This window comes from Centropristis striata, chromosome 23 (genome assembly GCF_030273125.1).
Source record: "Centropristis striata isolate RG_2023a ecotype Rhode Island chromosome 23, C.striata_1.0, whole genome shotgun sequence".
Taxonomy (NCBI): domain Eukaryota; kingdom Metazoa; phylum Chordata; class Actinopteri; order Perciformes; family Serranidae; genus Centropristis; species Centropristis striata.
In genome coordinates this window covers 15,506,679-15,528,847 of record NC_081539.1, presented here as the reverse complement: position 1 = coordinate 15,528,847, position 22,169 = coordinate 15,506,679, and the positions used below count along the sequence as shown (strand labels likewise).

Here is a 22,169-nt window from a genome sequence, read left to right as displayed (position 1 = left end):
ACAATACCAACATATTTTCTGCCATCTGGGCTGTACTGGCAAAGTACAAAAAAGATGAAGCTTTAAGACTAAGATATATTTTTTAAAAATGTAACTGACAAAGACGTTTGCTTTAGCTTTACAAGTACCTTAAGTTAGTGTCATAATATTGGCTATGCCAATGAGAAAGGAGTGGGAAAAAGTCAAAGAAAACATTATTCATTGCTTCCTTCAAAACATCAAAGATGTCCTCAGCATACCTGTAGATTTCAACAACACACCAACTTACTGTAGCAACCATCTATCTGAACCTGTGGCTGCTGTGATGAAAGAGAGAGTAAAATATCTCACTAATCTGAATGTGCCACAAGGCATAAGGAAGGCTCATCCAAGACCACAAAATGAATCAAACCACATCCATTTCTCCATGTCTAAGTCTATATTTATGCCACCAATTCAATTGCGGATGAGTTGCAGCAGTACAGGCTGTGCTCCATTCACGAGAGAAAAGAACGGGGTTCTAAGAGTGTTCGTGACATGAGAGCATTCCCACCATCGCCCTGGACCTCATGCCATAGAAAGCAATCCATTGGTATGATATAATTGTATGTTCCAAGTTGTGTGGCTCTTGTTGGATTTGTAGTTAGCACTTCGTCTTCAAGTCCTGTCAGATACTGGAGGCAAAGGAGGGGTGTGTTTGTTTTGAGCCATCCATGTGAACTCATTGCCCTCTGGGGAGCCAGAAGCAATACAGCAGCAGACTGGCAATCTGGTGACCACAGCACATCAAGACAAAACCAGTGGTGATCCACCCTAATCCGTTTAATTGGCTCCCTGGCTCCAACTTAAAAGACCAACCACAAGTGAGGGAGTTTTTTTCCCTTGGATACCTCTGTTGCACGTACAAAGAAAACCTCGCACAGTGGACGTTGTGGTCTGCAGCTCAGTGTTGTGGCATTCTGCCTCCGTCGGGGCACCATGCCATTCCCCTCTTTTGGTTGTGACTTTCACAAGTTTACGTAGAGGGATGATTTATGATTGAAGTGTAACCAGCCATGCAAGACTTCAATATCTGATTTCATGATTTACCTAGAAAGTCATACAACACACATGCAAATACTTTATGTGCGAGTGAGGTTCAATATTCTGAATTCAATCAATATTGTTTACCCTCTTTGCCAGTTTCAACCCAAAATCTAAAAAAATATGCATCATGCAGGATTTTTTTTAAAAGTATAAACAGAGAAAGAAAGTCAGTAGCAACCACTGAATGGTTTCAGTTTTTAGAAACAAAAGGGTCAAGAAACCTGAGCACATTGTCAATGTAGTTAAAAGGTGATCATACTCCCAAACTTTAGAGTTTTTAGCCACGTTGATAACTCTGTCAGGCTGTACTGAGCTAAATACAAATGTCAACATGCTATTCAGGTGGCTGCAACTCAGGAGGAGCAGCCATGCACTAATCAGAAGCTTGGCAGTTCAATCCCCGGTCCCTGTAGTCTACATGTCTAAGTGTCCTTGGGCAAGATACTGAGCCCAAAATTGCTCCCCGTGTGCATGTGAATGTTTATCGCTCCTGATGGGCAGCTGGGAACTGGCATGGTAGCCTCAGCCATCAGTGTATTAGCGGGTGAATACTGGTTTGTGCTGTAAAGCACTTTGACTGGTCTCTAATCTGATGGTGGTACAAGAGGCAAAGTTAGGGGATCACAAGTCATGAGTATACTATACATTCTCTGGAAACTACAGATGTCTGTTAATCGAAACTCTGTCAGCATCTCCATTGCCATCCAATAGAAAAAGCAAATTACTTGACTGTATTTTAATGGTCCAGTTTTAAATTTCTACAAATTTTAGCCATGTCCCTAATCTTTCAATTAAAATAGTTCAACATGGAAGCAGAGAATAAAAAACAAGAACCAAGGCTTCTCTATTTTTACACACTTACTTTACAAGGACAGTAACAAACTAACCAGATCTGACATTTCCATGACCAAGTGCAGAACATTTGTAAGGATATTTGTCACCCCAAGTGTTTTGCATTACAGTAAATAACTCATCAAAGTGAAAGTTTTATACAAATGCCGCCTCTCCTTATCAGAAAATGACTTCATTGTGCATGTCAGTTCTTTCATATTGTTCGTGGTGGCATGAGACAAACTGCAACGCTGCTATATCTGTCAGGTGCTCTGTGAAATATTAGGGTTGGTTTCATACAATTACAGAGTAAATCCAGACTTAGCAGTGGGTCCTCTCTGGAAGATGGCAGAGTACATTTAGTCTTTGAAGGTCAGGGTTTGGTTGAGAAACAAGTGCGGAGCACAATGCCAAAGTCAAGTGGTGGTCATTATGGAGCACACATGGGAGCCCCACCCCCACCCCCCCTTCTTTCACCAGCACACACATAAACACAGAGGTTAGAAACCAAGGGGAGTTGTGAAAGCTAGAAATCACACAGTCCTCTCGAGCAACACAACCTCCCAGGAATGCAAAGTCTGAGACTGGTTCACAAGGTCAAAAACTCTCTCCTCTCTCTCAGATCTCTTTCTGCATCTTGCCTCTTTCCTCTTCACCACTTTCCCTTCTTAAACTAGCACTATAAAAGCATGTCAGGCCACATATTAAAAATGTTAAAAATAGTCACAGCATGTTGCTCGATATTTTCTGCGATGTGGCTTGGGAGTAGACAGTGAGTTCATTCATGTGGCAAGATTCCACAATATCAATGATTTATAGCAGGAAATGGCACACTGCATGCATACATATGTTTCCACTTTTGTACATACAGCCTCACTTACGAAAGCCTGATGCACAGGGCTCTTAAGCTACGATCACACATACGGTCACTCTCTACAAGCTATCATTGTGTCACTGAGGCTGGATAAAAATTACCTGAATGTACCCTGGAATGTGGCAGCATTATTCAAAGGCGATCAGTTCAGCCTGCTGCACTTTTTTTGGTCTTAGTCTGTGTACAAACAAATCGGGCACACCCACTTGGACTCAAGGATGAACTGATTGGATTTTGGTGTTCAAATGTCAAGGTCACTGTGACCTCAAGTACATCCCATTCTCACAAATGCCTTGAGTTTGAATTTCCTCAAATTCGGCACACACATACATTTTGACTCAAGGATGAAGTTATTAGATTTCGGAGAACAAAGGTCAAAGTCACTGTGACCTCACAAAATAAATTTTTGGCCACAACTCAAATACTAACTATGACAAAATCTCACCCACATTTCCAATAGGATGAGATGCTTATTATCCAAAAATGTCAGACCTTAACTTTACTGTGACGCCATAATCTTCAGCAAAACACTTTTCTGACAGATACAGAATTGGTGACACTAATCTAATCTAATCTAATCTCAGAGTTGAAACCGTGGTGACTGGACAGATCTTCTGTGACACAGGGTTGAAGATGTATGTAGCCTCTACATTTTTGTAGCTTCTTTGTAGCAACATCCATATTTGAAGCATTAATGTGAAGTGCAATTTATCTGTTTTGGCAGAGGCATACAAGATAGTTTAATTATAAAATCCTTACATTGCAGACATTTATTCCATCTCCTCCTATTGCTTAAAGTCTGGATAAAAAGATTGCTGCCTCCGGATTGGACAAGCTGATGACGTAATTTTATAACAGCTAAACCTACCACTAACCTGTTCTCCTCTACCTCTGCAGTGAGAGTTTTTGTAAAATCTTGCTGGGGGTTAGAAACTGTAATTTATGTTTTTATGTGGCTTATGAATGATTGATGCATGTATGAATGTATGTATTAATGATACTTGTTTGATTTATGTAAGATATGCTGCTACTTGCCCCCGTCTCCTGCCTTATAGGGACCACAATGGAAATAAACCTTAGGGCTTTATTGTGTCATCCCTGACTATCTTTTATCTATTTATATTACATATGGCACAGTTTGCTGTTTCATATTTTTTATATCAAGAATGGTCGAATAAAATCAATCAATCAATCAGTTTAATGTGTTGATGAACCTTTGTTGTTGAGTGCATTGCTCAACCCTGTGGTGTACAACAAACTGCTACTCAGAACTTTGATTCCTATGGTTGAGCTGGCTATTCTTTGCACTGGGAACAATGGGGGAGTCGAGGTTTCCCCAAGACCGTGAACATAACAAGCCTCTTGAGATGGCCTCATAATTCACCGCTTGTCTTTATGTTGGCATGTGTATAAAGACTCATAAAACAGCTGGAATAGGGAGTGTTGCATATGGGAAAGTCATCTTTTCTGGTTAGGCATCTTTTTTCTGACAGAGCTGGAGGTGATCGACCCAGGCTTGAACTGGCAGATAATCTAGAACATAGATAATCTAAAAAATAAAAAAAAATAAAAAGCCAAAATGCATAACCATAAATCTATTTTATCTAATTCATATGTTGGCAAAAACATACCGTTGGAATTGGTTTGCAATGTACAATCCAAAGTGATAAAGAGTGAATGGGAATGTGTAGCTATATTAAATTTCCATAAAGACTCTAGCTGCCAATATCAAACGTCAATTCATTGTATAAATGAGTAAGAAAACAGAACTTCATTCTGAGTAGGCATAGCATTTAAATTGTCACAGGTAAAATATTACCATGGCATTTTAGTTATGAAAATGTCAACCACAAAGGTAAAATGAATAACTCATAGATATGAAGTAGTTTGTTTTTGGAAAAAAACATCCAAATGTTGAATATACTGCAACCTTCACGAAAATCATTAGATCTCACACATAAATGAATGTACACACGCATGATAATCTGCAAGATTATCCTGTAGACAGGCACTACACCTACTCACATACACAGACTCTTTCAAAGCACTCATTTGATTTATTCAGTGGGCTGAAATAACTGAGGTCAATCGGCGGTTGCACCATGTTTGCCTACGTGCATATTCACACACAATTTCCTATAATTTTCACTTGCACAGGAAGCCAGTTAAATGTATACATATGGCCACCCAGCTATGTATAGTTGTGTACTTAGCACTGGTTGTGTTGATTGCCTTCTGTCCCACCCACCATGTGGTGATTCTGCTCCTGAAATCTCACAGTCTAACTCCACACTTCAAGTACTTTCCTTATTGTAGCATGTATGGTGTGTAGGTTTAGTAGTTCGCTACTCTAACTGGTCTTATGTTCCATTGTACAGCATTAAAATGGAAATGATACCAAGTCAATAAATGTTTGTTTACCTGCTATCCATTCATTTGCATGTTTGTGTATGCATATCACTCATCATAACCGCACAACTCACAATGCAGATACCCAGAGATTGCAGGGAAATGATACGTATATTAGCTATAATGATCTCGAATGGCTCTCAAGTGAGACATGATGGAATGAAAAGCATTTAGCTTGCAGGACTCCCTCCTGCGCCAAACCCTAAAATCATCAATCCTGCATGTTGCTCTAAACTTGTGCCACACTCCGCTGTTCCAAATAGAAATGTACTGCTTCAAGGAAAAAGCTTGCCAACAAGGCAATAAAATTTTGGTTCATAGGAGAGCTATGAGAAAGAATTCAGTTTGTAGTCTGCACTATAGACCAACAGGATCAGAACCTTGGCTCGTTTTTAATGCAGGAAAACACATGAATATGGGTGTTGACAGAGAAATGCTATGGCAGAGGTGTTTTTTCCTCATGGACTTACTGTGGCACTGCCAAGATGGTTTTCACTGCCACGGGGTCCAAATGTAGGGCAGTGTTAAAGTGCAGCTTGAAACTAATGAGTCATGGTTGTCCAGGCAAGGGTGACATCATTTCCTCTTGTGGGTCTGGAATGTGACCCCCCTCCCCCTGCACACCCACCCTCCAGACCTCTCCAAGGCTCTCAGACACCCAGAACTCTGAGTGAAAGCCAAATATGAGAAAAGCAGAAACCTTGCAACTGATGGGAATCCACTGATAAGGAGGCACTTTGATAATATAATTTCACTTGAGGCACTTTAAGCTGCATAAAGAAAATAATAAGAGCCTTAAATTCATGGCGTTATTCTGGTATTTTCCCCGGCTGCTATTTACAGCGATGTGTCGTAATCCGGTCTTGTCAAATTGCAGGGTAGTGCCACAAAAAAAAGACATTAAGCGAGTTTTTCTTCCATTATGTCGCAGGCATGGCTGGAACATAAAGCTAAATGCCAAATTGAATGGTGTTATTACTGCGATCTGATGAAATACTGTGGAATTTAAATAGGACCATGTCGCAGATGCAGAACTGAATATGAATACCTGGAGTGAAATAAACTGAAGGGATTGGGGAGATATATATTAACAGAGAAGCCAAAAAGATGCCTGCAAATAACGTATTTTCCTAAGAGTTATATCCCATACGCAGAAAGTGACTCAGTGCTGATAAAGACGGATAAATCCCTGGCTGTTTAAAATTATGTGTGAGGGGAGAGCTCTTTGAACAGTCATGCATTATGGCTGGAAACACTCTATAGCCTCTCTGCTGCGTGGGACAGACATCTGGTCAGTGAAGTATGGGAGAGGAATGTAGCCAATCATGCGACACTGTAAGACTAAACCTAAACTCCCAGTAGATCTGGTGTTCCTGCAATCCAGGGTACATAGAGATAATGAGGGTAATTTAAACTGTATTGACAATCAGAAAAAAAATCTTGTTATGCTGACCATCTTAAAGGATCTAAAGGGAGAGCAGTAGTAGTCTTTGTCCTCACAGGAGGTTTTACAACAACTGGAGAAATACCAGGCAAGGGCACTTAATTGCATGACTCCAGCAGCAGAATTTTAACCAGAACATTTGCAGAACTTACTTGCAGAAGTTTTGCACAAAAGGAGTCAGTCAGGAGATGCAGCAAGGAGATGACAAATGGCCAGGTAACACAAAGCAGAGATCTATAACGTCAGGTAATATTAACACAAAGCAGCTTGTTGGAACAATTGATTTAAAGAAGAAAGATGAACTGGCACTGAACGAGGGTATCACACAGGTATCGTTTTCATTGAGGAAGGCTCCTATCGGAGTGAAATGACTGGAAGTATGCCATGCCACGGATAACGAGTGATGCTGTTTTGACATTTGGCAGACAGTACGTATAAGCCTCAATTCCTTCATACAAAATTAACAAACTCAGAAAGCAGAAAGGGAAGAGACACAGGTAATCAGATGCAATTTGTTTGCAGATAAGTCCGGATGTCTCAAGTAGGGTTGTCAAAAGTATCGATACTCAAAAAAGTATCGATACTAAAACGTTGTATCCGGATACAATACTCATTTTCAAAAGTATCGAGTATCTGAAGCTTGTTATCATAGTTGCAGTTTCTTTTTGCACAACTGTTTTTTATTATAAATATTTAACATGTGGTTCTGTTCATTTTTACATGTTGCATTTTTCTTGTTAATAAAAACATTTCTGTTAAATTTTGGGGTCTTTGTTTTTATCCTTGTGGTATCGAAAATCGAGTATTGAATATTTTCCTGAGTATCGGTATCGAGTTGAAAATTTTAGTATCGTGACAACCCTAGTCTCAAGATCAATTTGTTTTGTGATGGACTGTAGTTCACATTAAGTGGGTCAAATGCACCTCAACTGAGCATTTTGATCTTTTATTTTTCCAGGAGTTTGACTTAATATGAGTAAAATGAAACTGCTGCTTCACAGCTGCGCTTGACTATACAACTAAAACACATCCATTGTGCTGTATGTCAACACAGCTGTCCACACCTAATGGAGGAAAAGTGGCATGTGTTCTTTAAACACCGTAAAATGGGACACCTGGAACTGGTCAAAATTAGTGTTACATGGGGTCAAATAACACACTAAACAAACAGCTTTAAATTCAAATGGGTATATGACTTTTCATCATGAAAATATGTACATATCTTAAGTAAAGAGCAGTACATTTTAATCCTGTTTTAGATACTTAAAATTAATGAATAAATCCAGAAAATGTTAAGAAACTCAATATTCTTTGATGGAAACAGTTGCTAAGAATAAAGGATGTGATCGATTGTAACCATCTTGAATGAAAACACTAAAGCAGTATATAACTAAGGGTTGTTTGGACTGTTTTCTTATGACACAGTTTGAAGTTTTAAATATGTTGCTTATGCCAACCTCCACAAGGTGTCACTGTGAGAGTGACCCTTGGCAGATGTGCAGCAAGTATTAAATCCCACCATTCTCATGCGAGATAATCAACACATTACAAGGATAGATTTAAAAAATATGCTTCTGAAAACCATTCGGATCAAAAGCCTAATTAACATTTGCTCATTTGCATTTGTCGAATGCTCGTTCATCACAAGTCGACTGAGGTTGTTGTCAACATCATTAACAACAAAGCAGAATTTCAAATGAAAAGGAAATATTTGATCACTGAGATGAGAAGCTCTGTGCTTGCATCTGTTCCACTCTTCTTCCCCCTTGTGGCTGAGGATGGGACATGGAATCAGTCTTAATGATGGCACAAGTATTAGACTTTTAAGCACATGTTTTAAAATGTGTTAATCCATGCCTTTAGATACTTTGGCCAACTAAAAAAACCTCATGAAATATGATTTCTGTATGCAAAACATGATCATTTTTACATACCACCTGCTGTTTTATTGATTGTTTCACTCAAATATAATTTCCAATAACAATAAAATGTTTATAATGTTTTACAATGTAATGTATTGCTACTGAGAGAACATTTATTTAGGGGGGTAAAAAAAAAAGAGGATGTTTGTTTTCAGACCACAAGGCTACGCCAGTGAGCTGCAAATGGAATTTCCAAACTCCAACCGGCTTTCAATATCCAGTCGAACTCCACAACTAACTGCTCACAGTGGCTGTGAGCTCCTAATTGACGATGTGGGTTTTGAGTTCCTGCGCCATTCATTGGGAGCAAACTGGGTCATAATTTACAAACATCATTTAATAATAATGCCAATTCATTAGTGCAAGACCCAAGCAATCTCTTTCATCAGCTGAATAGAAGAATGCCACTGGGGCTTGAAAGCAGGTCGGTATGGGGGGGTGGGGGGTTGGGGGTTGGGGGGGTTGGAGGAGGCGGGGAGCAGGGGGTAAACAGCAGTGCACATTTGCTGGCTTAATGTGGCTGCCTGGCAGATTTCTCTGCCTTCAGTGAATTTGTGATCAGAAATGAGCTTCATCTGCAAAGTATAAGTAAATGTTTTCATGAAGCACAGCGACAATTTGGGAATCACTGATGTCTTTGACAAAAGCATAAAAAAAATATTGTGCTTTTATTCTCCACTCTCTTTTCATAAACAAATTGAATGGCCCATATCTTTTGTAATAAACTTAAATCTGCCACATATTTCCCCTTGGAGATTTAAACGTATTGGTGTCAGTAGTTTCAGTTTCAGAAGCTGAGAGAGGGAACAGTTGGAAAGTGTTGTCAAAGAGAATTGTTATTCAGCACGTCCTGCTTTAAAGAAGATCAGAGGAGACTGCACAAGTAGAAGAAGAGATGAATGGTCATGGAAGAGGCTTGGTTTATCTTCCCTACGTTTGTGTCCAGGGAGATATGATGGATGTCTGTAGTAACCGTGACTCGAGGTGTTGGCTGGATGGCAGAGGCACAATAGAATGTGAGGGATTTTTCTCAAGGTGGGTCCCGTATCACCCGAGGATAAGGACACTTATCTAGCAAAATTGCGGTCCTGAGAGACAACATCAGGTGGCAAAGGAACGGAATTGCTTCTCATCCTGCTCTTTGTGTCTGATAAATGACAGCACCACAAGCACTTTGCTCCCACAATATTGAATCAGCTTACAAATCACGGGGACTGGCTCGTCTCAGACACTGAGGATGGTAAAAGCAAACATGAGCCACACTGGTGCTCTGAGCGACAAACAATGACAAAATTATTATGAGGGTTGTAGTGATTGGTCAATTAAGTGTCCGTGCCTATGTTTTTATCAAAGTGTGTGTCTTCGAACAAAATACAACCCAATGTGTCTATTGCACAACACCTTATTATGGCCCATGTTTTTAGATAGCGACGCCCATTAGCAGCCGTAGTAATAATGAACGATGCCAAGGGGGAACGTGAAAGCAGGAAGCAAGAAAACGGAGTATAAAACACGAAAATTTGGATGGATGTATCAAACAAACACAGGACTTTCACTACAGAAGACCGGGGTTCACGTCCCACATAACAACAGAAATAAACAATATTTTTTTGTGTAACGCACTTAACATCCATGCATCATGTTTTTATGCAACTATGTCAGATAACTAATTATCTTCTGGCATTTAGGTGCATTTCTTTTACTTTTTAAACCAACTTTTACCTTGCCTGATGAGAAACTTTTTGCCATAACCTTACAGAAGTAGTTTTGTAGGATAAACGCAATTAAATTGCAACATTTTTACAACAGCGATTGCTTTGATTATGTATGAGGATGTAGTGATCTCCTGCAACCGGTATGGCGCTAGTTTTGGAAACGCTCCTGTGGGTTTTACTTGAGGTTAGGAACAAACGATACATGAGGTCATATGAGGACTTGTTGATAAAAATGGCCAACATCAGCTCCCAGAACCAAATATGAACTCTTTAAAATCCTTGTTTGGCCCTAACAACAATTCTAAAGCCAAACAAATTCGGTTTCCTACAATAAAAGATAAATAAAAATAAGAAATCACATATGAAAGGCTGAAACCAGGACATTAATTGTACTTTTTCCATAAAAGAGTTGTTGCATTAGACTACACAGGTATTCATTTTCACTTGCATCCACTCTTCAGAAACCTGGCCTTGACCTTTTGTATTTTAAAACATCTGAGACCCTTTTCTAAATTATAATTTTTTTTAAAAAATTTCCGAGGTTGTTTCTTTTTTTTCTAAATATTCATCATTTTTTAAACAGATTTCAGGTCTCTGAATGAACAATAAAGTATAAAACAGGGGAGCTGATGCTGGAGGTCGTAGGTAGCAAAGACATGTAGACAAGACATGTAAAAATCTTTCAAATTAACCTTCTAAAGATAGAACAAACAAAGCCATGTTTTTAATATTCCCTTCGGTCTCCCACTTACGAAATGGATTCTTGAACAAAAACATTTGGTAACGCTTTATAATAAGGTCCTTAATAACCATTAATTAACAAGTAATAAGGCATTGTTCTCGCTTTAGAACCGGTAGTTGCAAAAAGCATAGTTAACTTATAGTTAACTTATAATAGATGAGCAATAAAGTATATTTTAATATCAATAAGCAAACAAAATAAGATTAATAAAGGCATGGCAAAGACATAGTGGGTGGGTCATGGGTGTTTGTATTGCCATTATTAACACTTATATAAGCTTATATACACACAATAATGTTAATAAGCATCTTGTAAGGACTTACAAGAACCTTATTACTTGTTAATTAATGGTTATTACAAGGACCTTAATATAAAGCGTTACCAAATATTTTATTGCATATAGTAAGGGGTTTAACGGACAGACACTGTGTTAAATTTTGACTGTGTGTTTTGCTTGTAACAGGGTATTTCCACACTTGCCAGGCCTACTTAAAATTAAGTAAAAAATATGAGTCCACCACTGCGACTGGCCGATCAACAATGCCATCCCCAGAGCAGTGCTGCTAGCATGGTTGATTCTTTAACATGAGCACTTTAATATTTCAGTAAGATACCTGAAGAGCCAGCTACTCCAGTACCTAGCCACTCCACTCTTTCTCAAGTATACTGCACATTTACCTGGGAAAGTCTTTGTCGTTCGTATGGTTGTTACTGACAGTAGAAATCTGTCTAAAAAAACCCTAATCCTGTATTTCCTGCAGTTGAAATGGTACATTTTCAGTACGTAGGAGCTTTTTCTCTCACAACACAATCTCAAGAAGGTCATAAGTGCTTTTATGATCTTTGTTAGATTACTGTGACTCAATGTATCTCATGGCTTCAGCCGGTACAAATCACAGCTGCTTGGCTTTTAACAAATACTAGATGACAAGACAATCCGGTTTTAGTCTTTTTACACTGGTTACCACAAAGTTTTAGAAGTAATTTGAAGATTTTACTGATTACCTTCAAAGCAATTCATGGTTTCCCCCGTGAGCCAGAGCACAGCCTCAGATCCTCCCACAGGGCTCTGCTGGCTGTTCCTAAGTCCTGGCTCAGGACTTCAGGGTCGACTGGGCTTTTTCATGTCGTGGCCCATCTCTGAAACCCTGGAAATAAATAAAAAAAATGGTCTTACAAGAAGAAGAAGTAGAAGTAAAGGTAGAGGAAGAAGAAGTAGAGGAAGAAGAATCATTGTTGAGTGAGTACAATGTTTCATTTTCTTTCCTTATTGCACTCCTGTATTGTTTTAATCCTACTTCAACCATATAAAGCTCAAATGTAATTTAGTTTTGGAAAGTGTTGAAAATATAAAGTTAGTCATTACTACATCGTCATTATACTCACTTCAGCTCTAAATGTGTCACTTTCTGATAAAGAAAATTGTCACGGCCATTTTTTTTTCACCATATTATCGATCAACCAGAAACGTAATGTTCTGATTAAGTACAAACAAAAATGTGCATTCTGTTTTTGTAATGCCGTTGTTCGGGGCATTATTATTATTATTTTCTACCCTCAAGAGCTTTCCAAAGGGTAAGAATAGATGAACGATTACACAAATGAAAGAAATCAGTGTTGTGTCTGCTCCAGTGCATTGTTAAGTTTGTCAATGGCTGTCTAGCTGGCAGTCATTCAGGGTCAATTGAGTTAAATCCTTGTCTATTAAGTCATCTGGTAACACGCAGCTCAATAGCAACTCAGGACATTACGCTGCTATCTCAATGTTGAAGCACATTGAATTCTTAAAGCATTTTAGAGCCCTCATCCCGCGAGTCCCGCTTAAGAACCGTACAACAGGACAATGCTCAAGGAGAATTAATTCAGCTGAGAATAAAACCTATTCAGGTCCAAAGACACCTTTCAGTGTCTTGGATTAAGTCCCACGTGGGGAAGATAGATGAATTATTAACAGAGAGAAGCCGGCTCAACTCTCTCTGTCCATTGCGTCCACACAGCGCCAATCTGATTTCCCACCATGCCGTCAGGAAGATGAGGTCAATGTCACAGTCATGAGAATCCCAACGGTTTTTATGACCTTTCAGCTCTTATTTGAATTTTGTGGGTTGGGAAGTGCAAACATTTGGCCTGCTACGGTTTACTTAAACCTTATGCACTTACTGTAACATTCTGTACTTGGTAAAAAAAAAAAAAGAAAAATGCTGTGATTTCAGCATCTATCTGGTCTTGGAGTATTACAGTTAGCTTTATGTGGGTGACAAAGGCATCAGTAGTAGTGGAATGGCAGCAGGTGGTATCTGGGTGATGAATTTAAGAAAAATGTGGGAGGTGGATCATAAATTGAGACATCACCTCTCCTCTACCCCTGCAGGCAGTTGTCTGTAGTGCCATATCTACCATATTCCCATTACATGCTCCCTCTGTGCTTTTCCTCTGGTGAGCACAGCAAAGTGGTAAATAAGAGGGACACAGGGAGAATGAAAAAAAGCAAGAAAGGGAGAGGACCTGAAATACAGGCATCCCATATCCGTAGCCCTCCCTCCATAAACGCTGTTGTCAGTGCTGGCTGCAGGAGCAATTAATCTCAGCCAGAGGAGGCAAAAAAAAAGAAAGATGCACAAGTACAAAAGCTATCAAGATGACAAGACTTTGCAGTGCAATTTACTAGGTTTCTGTTGCTGCCAAGGATATAAATGCCATGATAAACTTGTTATTGTGTGTTGGGAGCATATTGCTGATGTGAGGCCCGTGTTGATATTGTTGTAATTGAGATTTTCAATTACATCTGTTTTGCAGCTAATGAAGAGAATATAGTGTACACACACACACACACACACACACCCACACGCACACACACACACAAAGGTAAGCATTTGTAAGATGAGTGGGTGTTATTAAAAAAAGGAAAACAGGAGGAGCATATAAGCATATCTCCCTAAGAGAGTCCTACTTTGATGTCAATTGCGCAATTCCAACTGAAATGATGCCACAAAGGCCTGTGAGATGTGTGTTCGGGTGCTCGGCCTACACAGAGAGCATGCCATTGTAAAAGCCAAAGGAGAAGGAGCCTTGATGAGAGTACCATCTGTATTTTACAACCACAGCACTGCACACAATGACATAAACTAAAGGGACACTAATTATGGACTATGAATGCATCAAGAAGTAAACTCTTTCACACCTGCTTTATGATGCGTTCTAACAATGTATCAGCCTTTTTATGATGTAAATACGTTCACCACAAGCACTGTAATGTTTCATAGTATTATAAAAGGCTCTGGTTCAAGTTAAGTTACATATTGCATATTACATTACTGGTATTTAAGTTAATAGATTTTGTTATATACCAATATTTAGAGATTTTTGGTTTATTTGGTGGAGGTTTGAGGGTTCTCCAACAAGAAATCAATGTTTTGAATAAAAAAGTATGAAGTTTCATTTAAAATCGCAGTGTTATTGTTATCATATCTGTGTACAACAAGCTAGAGCAAATAAAAAAGTTGCTAAAGAAGTCCACTGGGGATCAACTACAGCCATTAGATGTGGGGAAAGTCATTTAGTTAGTTTTGATGCTCTCCGCATTGATTTTTACATTTGCTTGACTTAGGTGATGCTCAAAACAGCTTGGGTGCTGCACCTGAACCCTGTAATGGCCGGGAAAATCATTTCTAAATGAAATCCTAAATTTAATTTAGCCCCTTGTTCATTTGGAGCAAACTGCCACAACAGAGAAATAATGCTTCGTCATCATTTTACATGCACTGCGGTTTTCAAAGTTACTTACATATTCTACATTGACTGCGCTTTTCTTTCTTTTCCTCTCCCGGATGGGTTCTGTCATACATTCTAACAGGACTTGGTGGGATTTGAGGATCTATGTGGAATCCATCAAAGCTCTCAAGCACAGTATTAGATATATACTGTAGTTCTGTAACAGATGGAGTCCTGTCACTGACGTTTCAAAGAAAATACGAGCCATGGTCTGAAAATCCTTAGTGCAACTTCACTTCTCATATCGCTGTGACAGCTGGGTATGTTTGCCTTAACATTTTAGGAAGTTGTTGATGACTGTGACATTGATTGACTAATTTCACAGGACATCAAATAGCCCTCTGGTTTGTTAAGTATAAGCTGTAGAGAACCAGGAGAAAAGAGCAACTGAGTTTTAACATAGCTGTGGCATATTTGCAGTTGATGTAAAAGTGTAATCATTTTGCAAAACAGCATCCTACAAAATGCAAAAAGTAACCAGAGCATTCAACCTGTTAGGCCTGCACTGATAAACAGTCTCCTAGTTAGTTCCCCTATGGATTAGTCTATTGATAATAAGGGAAAGTAATCACTGACGTTTATTAATTATCTATTTGAAAATGCAAACAGCAGTAGCTTGGCATACTCAGTGTCTTTCTATTTCAGTATTCATTTCACCGGCGTACACTCTTCAGTGCTGTGGGCAAAACCTTTGACTGTGATGAGCAGCTACATTCTCAAATGACTGCAGTCTAGACTGTGGAGAGGTGATGCAAGTTTATAAGCATTAAATGAATCAAAAATGGGGGTTATAAATAATTAAACAACATTAATAGGGGGGGAAAAATATTGACATAATATAATGGTATTATATCAAATTCAAGTGTATCTGCATTATTTATTTAAACAGGAGAAAACTAAATTTCCTGCAGAAATGAACAGAACAACAGACAGGCTATAAAACCACAAATCACAACAAAAAATTGAGGCGTGAGTTAATATACACCCATGAGGTAGGCAACTGAGCGTGATGAGGAGAATAGGATGAGGGAGAAAGGGAATATCCTGTTGTTTAGAAAGTTTAGCATACATTTAGACTTTAGGAAGACTCAAGACAGAATCCTTGAAAATAGAATTTATCAAGCAGAATGTCATGGTTGATCGTATTAAAAGCATTGGATCAATTAAAAAAAAAGAATGAAATCACCAGGTAATGGAGTCATTCTGTTGTCGGCTAGTGGAAACCAAAAATCCTGACATACCCCTAACAGAGGTAGAACAAAGCACAACAACGGTTTCCAGATTGTCTTTGGTCTGCCACAAATGCCGCAAAAATTAAATGGATTCATGTATAAAAAATGTTACACTGCAAAAGCGGAATAACTGAAAGATATTGTGACACAAGCCAATTAAAGTTTAAAATAAAGCCAGGCTGAATGTAAACTCAGGTAATGTCAAAGTACAAGCTCTGATTGATCTCAGATTTGGTGTCACAGTGGGCAGTGGGTTCCTCTACATATGTGGACAAACATCATATGTATATCTTCAAGCATTGAGGAAATACAGTATCACACAAACCTAAGTTTATTAACTCAAATCATCAAATAAGATCTATGATGAAGGTATTCATTTAATTTAGGCAGCTTTGGGTGGGATTGTTATAAAACAAAAGACAGTGATTGCTGGAATGGTATAACTGTGCTGAATTGAGCACTATATGATAGGTAACTGTAGCAGGTATGGTGCACATGTAAAGTCTGCAGTCAATCTAGAAACTTAACTACGGATGCAAATTCTGAACAATTTCTTAAACAAACAGTCAGCAGCCTAAACAACAAAACAAAAACCTTTTTAAACAATGACATGACCCATGTTCAACACAAAATAACACAAAATAATGACTTAATTTAAAATTGTGGAGTTCCATCTGTTGCTATGCAACAACGAACCCGACAAAAATCCAAAGCATTTTCAATGCACAGAGTGATGTATTGTTCACTGTTAATAACGGCAGCTACTCAAACTGGACAATGCTGCTCCGACTTAATCTGTCCATTTACTGTCACCGCTATTTATACTATACAGGTGCTGCACACCAAACACAAAGGTAACTCAATCTCATTTAAAGTAAGTCGCTCCACCTAGTGGCATAGCCGCATACCACAGACAACACACACTACACACTCCTCGTCTTCTGCATTAAATATCTATTGCGATTAACCAATAATCTAGACGTAACCTTCTGGAGAAGACCATACATGATGCAAACACCCATTTGCATGTATAGTAGGCAAGTAAAACATCTGTTTCATCACAGATGATGACAAGACAAGATTATGACTGAAGGTGTATTGTATTCGACTATTGGAACAGCAGGATTAGGTAAATTCCCACTGTCAATAACAGCAAACACAAAAGACAAAGACCCTCCAGGGTATACCTCCACTGTACTTTAGATTGAGCAGAGTGGATAGAGACTAGAGGACGAGGCTCTTGAGGGTATCTCACTAAAGTAAATTGCAAAGTATGTAAAGAATCTTTGTTTTTACCACGCAAGCAGCACGGCTCGAGGGATGACATTGTTGTTTGTTGAGTCGCAGTGGTGGAAGAAGTATTTAGATCTTTTATTAAAATAAAAGTAGCCCTGGCAATACCACAGTGTACAGTATACATAAGAAAAATCAGTATCAGAAGACTCTATTGTCATTGCACCAATGGGACAACAACATTTCCTGTACATCATAAACTCCTGCATTCAAAGTTTTACTTAAACAAAATATTATCAAAGTATTTTTAAAGTATCGAAAGTAAAATACTAATTTTGCAGAACGTACCCTTTCAAAATGATTGTAGTTTTCTGTTTTTAGTACTGTATCCCAAGTTATTCTATAAATAAATACTCAGTGCAGAGAGGTACTGAGATCCTAAATAAAAAATAAACAACAACACTTAAGAAATCTTACTTAAAAATACATGTAAAACTAAAAAGTAAGCCTACTCTCAGCAAAATGTGCTGAAGTATCAAACATTGGAATATACCCTGCAACTATTCTTTATTATTAGATTCCTATTATTTATCACATGTAAGAAGAATTTTAAGGTCATAGTTTTATAACTGCTGTACAGGACGGCTTATTATTTACAGCCTTGGGTAGATTCCCAACGATATTAACAACAAGACGAACGACGAAGACTCTCCAAGGTAAATGTGCAGTATATACTTTAGAAAGAGAAGAGAGGTTGGAGGCTGGAGGAGGAAGTTCTTCAGGGTATTTCATTGAAATGAAGAAGTGCTTATGTTAAAGAATCGCTATTTTGAACTATGAGAGCAGCACGGCTTGAAAGACGGCATTGTTGATCGAGGAGTTGCATCAGTGAAAGTACTCAGATCGTTTACTGACTTAAAAGAAGACCTAGCTATGCCAAAGTGTGTAAATACACAAAAGAAGTCATGCATTCAAATCTTTAACAAATTAATCAATTAATTTCAAAAAAGTACTGAACACACACACTGAAATCGTTTTTAAAAAAAGAATAATTTTCTTCACATTCACTGCTCAAGACTAGATCTAGTCTTACAGATTAAGACTATGTACTGTGTACTGTTTTATGTACCTTAAGTAGAAATCAAATGTAGATATGAAAGCAACACTACCATTTTAAACAATGTAATGTGGCAGAAACATTAAAATAATACCATAAATATTTAAATATATATATAAATATGGCACCTTGTGGCCATAAGAGGTAACTGCACTTTGCGTTTGTTTTCAACAAGCACTGGACACCCTGTGCACAGTTAGCAATGGCAGTTTGTTTAAGATCAGCGGCGAACACCACATGTACAGTTAGCATGCTGGTTTGTTTATGATAAGCGACGGACGCTGTGCACAGTTAGTGACGTTAGCCGCAATTGCTCAACAGTGAGGAAATGAAAGGGTATGTCTCTCTGAAAGAGGGCGGTGACAGAGAGAAACAGAGAGTATGTTGAAGAAAACCTGCTCGAGGCCAGGTTAGGTTCTCCAAGTTTGTTTCTGCGGCAATTCAGCCAGAGCTGAAGTTACCTCCCTATCTGGAACGGGAAACTCAGTGTATTCCTAATTTCAGGGTTAACCTACTCAGAGTTTTCAGATCTGGAACAGGCCCGAGCGCTGGTGCCTTTAGCCATGTTTTCACAGGATAGACAGTGCAAACTGCGCATGAGCACCCACTTCTGAGCGAGCGCCTTTCAGGTGCTGGTGCTTCTCCAGGAAATGAGCAGTGTCACTGTGAGTTTTTCGGTAATCAGTTGTGGTAATTGATCATGGTTTTAACGATAATTAAAATCTGAAATGGTAGTACTAACTGTCGGAAATTTTACCGCGGTTCATACCGGTAATCGTTACCGGTACGTGACATCCCTAGTCAGGGTTTTAACTTGTTTTTGAGTGTTGTCTCTTGTTCAAGTAAGAAAATAATCTAATTTGAAATACAGTATGGTTACTGCAAACAATTTCATAAATGAATAACTCTGTTGTGATATGTACTGTAACAGTGATATAAAATAATAAATATCTTGGCAGACGATTTTGACCATATCTCCCACCCCTATTTTGCAGAATGTCAGCTTTAATCATTTCTGCGTATTGTAGTTATGTGCTAGTAATAACAGAACTCCTCAATGCAAGATATTCTATATAATCCCACATGTAGAGGAACAATTTGCTAATTGTAACAACACACATTGGATCAATTAGAGCTTATTTTAAAATTCCTTGATTCCTTATTAAGTTCCTTGTCTTTTTTTTTTTTCATTTTTCACCTCTTTCACTTTTGCAGTAAAGTATTTGAATGCAAGAATCCATTTTATACGTGGGAGACCTTAAAGAATATGAAAAACATTTCTGTGCTTTGTTCTACCTTCTTTTTTTAACCACTAATGGCACTGTACAGTAGAGGCATATATAAAGAGCAGGTCCATTTATTGTTTCTATATGATCAAGGGCACACATGCATGCTACAAGCACAACAAAGCAAGAAAATATAAATAATGGCATAGCTCTTAAAAATATGTACTGGCAATTTTTCTTTGTGGCAAAAAAACATCTACTTCAGTATAGGAGCAGTGGAACAGTTAATATTTAAACATATGAAACAGGCACATATGTACAGTAAATGCATTCGTCTTTAAGAATTTAAGCATTGTTTAATGATATGTGCAAACACTATCACTATATAACATTAGATATAGCTTTACAATATTTATAAGTCAAGTTCTTCAATTATAAAAGAGTATGAAAAATGAACTGCTTCTTATTGAATTATAAATCAATGTAAATTTTTAACAGTCACTTCCACTAATGTACAATTCAGTTACAAATATATACGTAATGCTTTCCTCTCGCTTCTTGCACACGTTATCATCTGATCATGAGTGGTTCATTTGAGGTTTGTCAAGGCTTATACATGTTAATTAAAGTGTAACTGATGAAGTTAGACTGTAATTATCCACGGGCAACAAGGTGGATGCACATAGGCAGATCTCCTTTATAGCCGCAGCAGTAGTGTTTTTCCCTCTATGGGAATGAGATGCATAGGTTATTCAACAAGGCCGGGATCAGCTGATCGAACTTCTCCCATAATTGGGTTTATTGAAGATGCGGTTTACTTTTTATGCCGCTGAGATACTGGATGTCCCAGGGACGTGAGCATTGGAGGAAATGATGTTTACAGAAGCTACGGCGTACCCTTCTCTCAGAGGTGCTCTACCACTTTACATTACAAAAGAGGGAAACAGTGACAGGGAAAGCTAATTATTCACCTGATATTTACCATTCAGCCAGACAATCTTACATAGCGGGTTGTTTTCGTAATTTTTGTCTCTGTATTTGATAAGATACTGAACACGGAGCTGACTTTTAATAAGGCGCGGGCACCACACTGCCTTTCTGCTTCCCATGAATCAACATTCCACCAGAGAGGCAGAAAAACGCATACCAAATAGGAATCATTATTTCTGCTTCTCACAATGCGGAAAATGAGGGGCATAAGGTTTTTCTTTGGTGGCAGGGTAGATGGAAAACATTTAATTTAATTTCTTTTCCTTTTTTGCGACTTGGAGCTCAGCTCTCATATCAAGTTACTGTATGCTTGGGACAGATCTGGTGGAGCAAGCATCCACTGTGCTTTCACTGGAGCTGTGCATTTCAGAGGCAGACACCCACTAGAAAGCGTAACTCTCTGATTTTCATGCCATAAGACCAATTATCTCAAGAATAACCCCGAGCACAAACTTATTCCTTTCTTTATAGTAAACAGTGATTTGTGTCTCTGCATGAGTGTTACAGACTTAAAGAGAAATAAATGCTAACAATTGTGCTAAAGGTTCTTTCAGCCCTTGCATGAAATTTTCCATTTCTCCTGGTTATGACCTCTCAGAAATATCATGTGCATTGAGTCGTAACTCCCCGGTTGACACTTGAGCGCCCAACACACAAACTACTGTGCAGATGCCAGTTTTTACTCGGTTGTTTCAAACATAATGTTAGGTCCAATTCGATAATAATGGCCTTTCAAATGTTTTGGCTCGCTGCAGCTCTTTGGGTTCATCTTAACAAAGCTTCCAAGATGCTTTAATCTTCACTTCTTAACTGTATTTTTTGTTGGACAGCTACAGTCGATGGTCAGACTTGGTTGAGTCCTCATTTGAACCAAGCTGGCACTCTGCTCGAGTCCTGAAGATGTGGCCAATCAGTGGCTGTAATGGAATGGCTAATTAGCCTGATTGTGTTCAGCTGTGCAGCAGAGTCTGTAATCAATATCCATGCAGCTGACCTGACTTCAGTCTATGCCGTAATTATTGTTCTTCATGTTCCAGGTTTCTGTTGTACTGTAACTTTTCCTATACACATAAATACTACCTCAAGAATGATTAATTAAGTTAACATTTACATTTGTTCAACTTTTGCAGTGTACCACTATACTGAGTTAGACCGATATAAATAAAAATGTCATTTTCTGAACCATTCATACCTTGGCCCCCTTTTTGGATTCTATCAGGTGTATTCTGCACATCTAAGAGCATTTTATATTTAAATACTAAAGCACAGTAGTTCCTGGATAGACTTCAAGGCCAGTTCCCTGGGTTTTCATGAAAAATACACATCAACCCACTATTTGTAAAAAAATAAATAAATAAATAAAAATATTCAGCATGCACATTCCAATGTGTTCACTGCCTTTCAAGTTTCATAGTAAGATGTTCTCGAGAAGTGATGATCGCAGCAATAACGATACTGAATTATTAATTGTTCCGACTGCAGATATTGTTCTGCATGGGTCAAGTACATAAAACTGCTATTATTCCATTTCCTTTAGTCAGACAAAACACAATAGTAATGTAATTAATGCACATGTGCTGATGTGCACTAAAGTAACT

At 38.4% G+C, this 22,169-nt stretch overlaps 1 long non-coding RNA gene across 2 annotated transcripts in view; it reads right to left on the bottom strand.

Annotated features, from left to right (window-relative positions):
* LOC131961690 (uncharacterized) overlaps nt 1-22,169 on the bottom strand; it is a 252,713-nt gene that overhangs the window by 106,441 nt on the left and 124,103 nt on the right. For both annotated transcript variants that reach the window (XR_009389876.1, XR_009389875.1), the window contains one exon: nt 12,008-12,150. This is a non-coding gene — a long non-coding RNA (uncharacterized LOC131961690). The remainder of the gene's footprint in view (nt 1-12,007; nt 12,151-22,169) is intronic.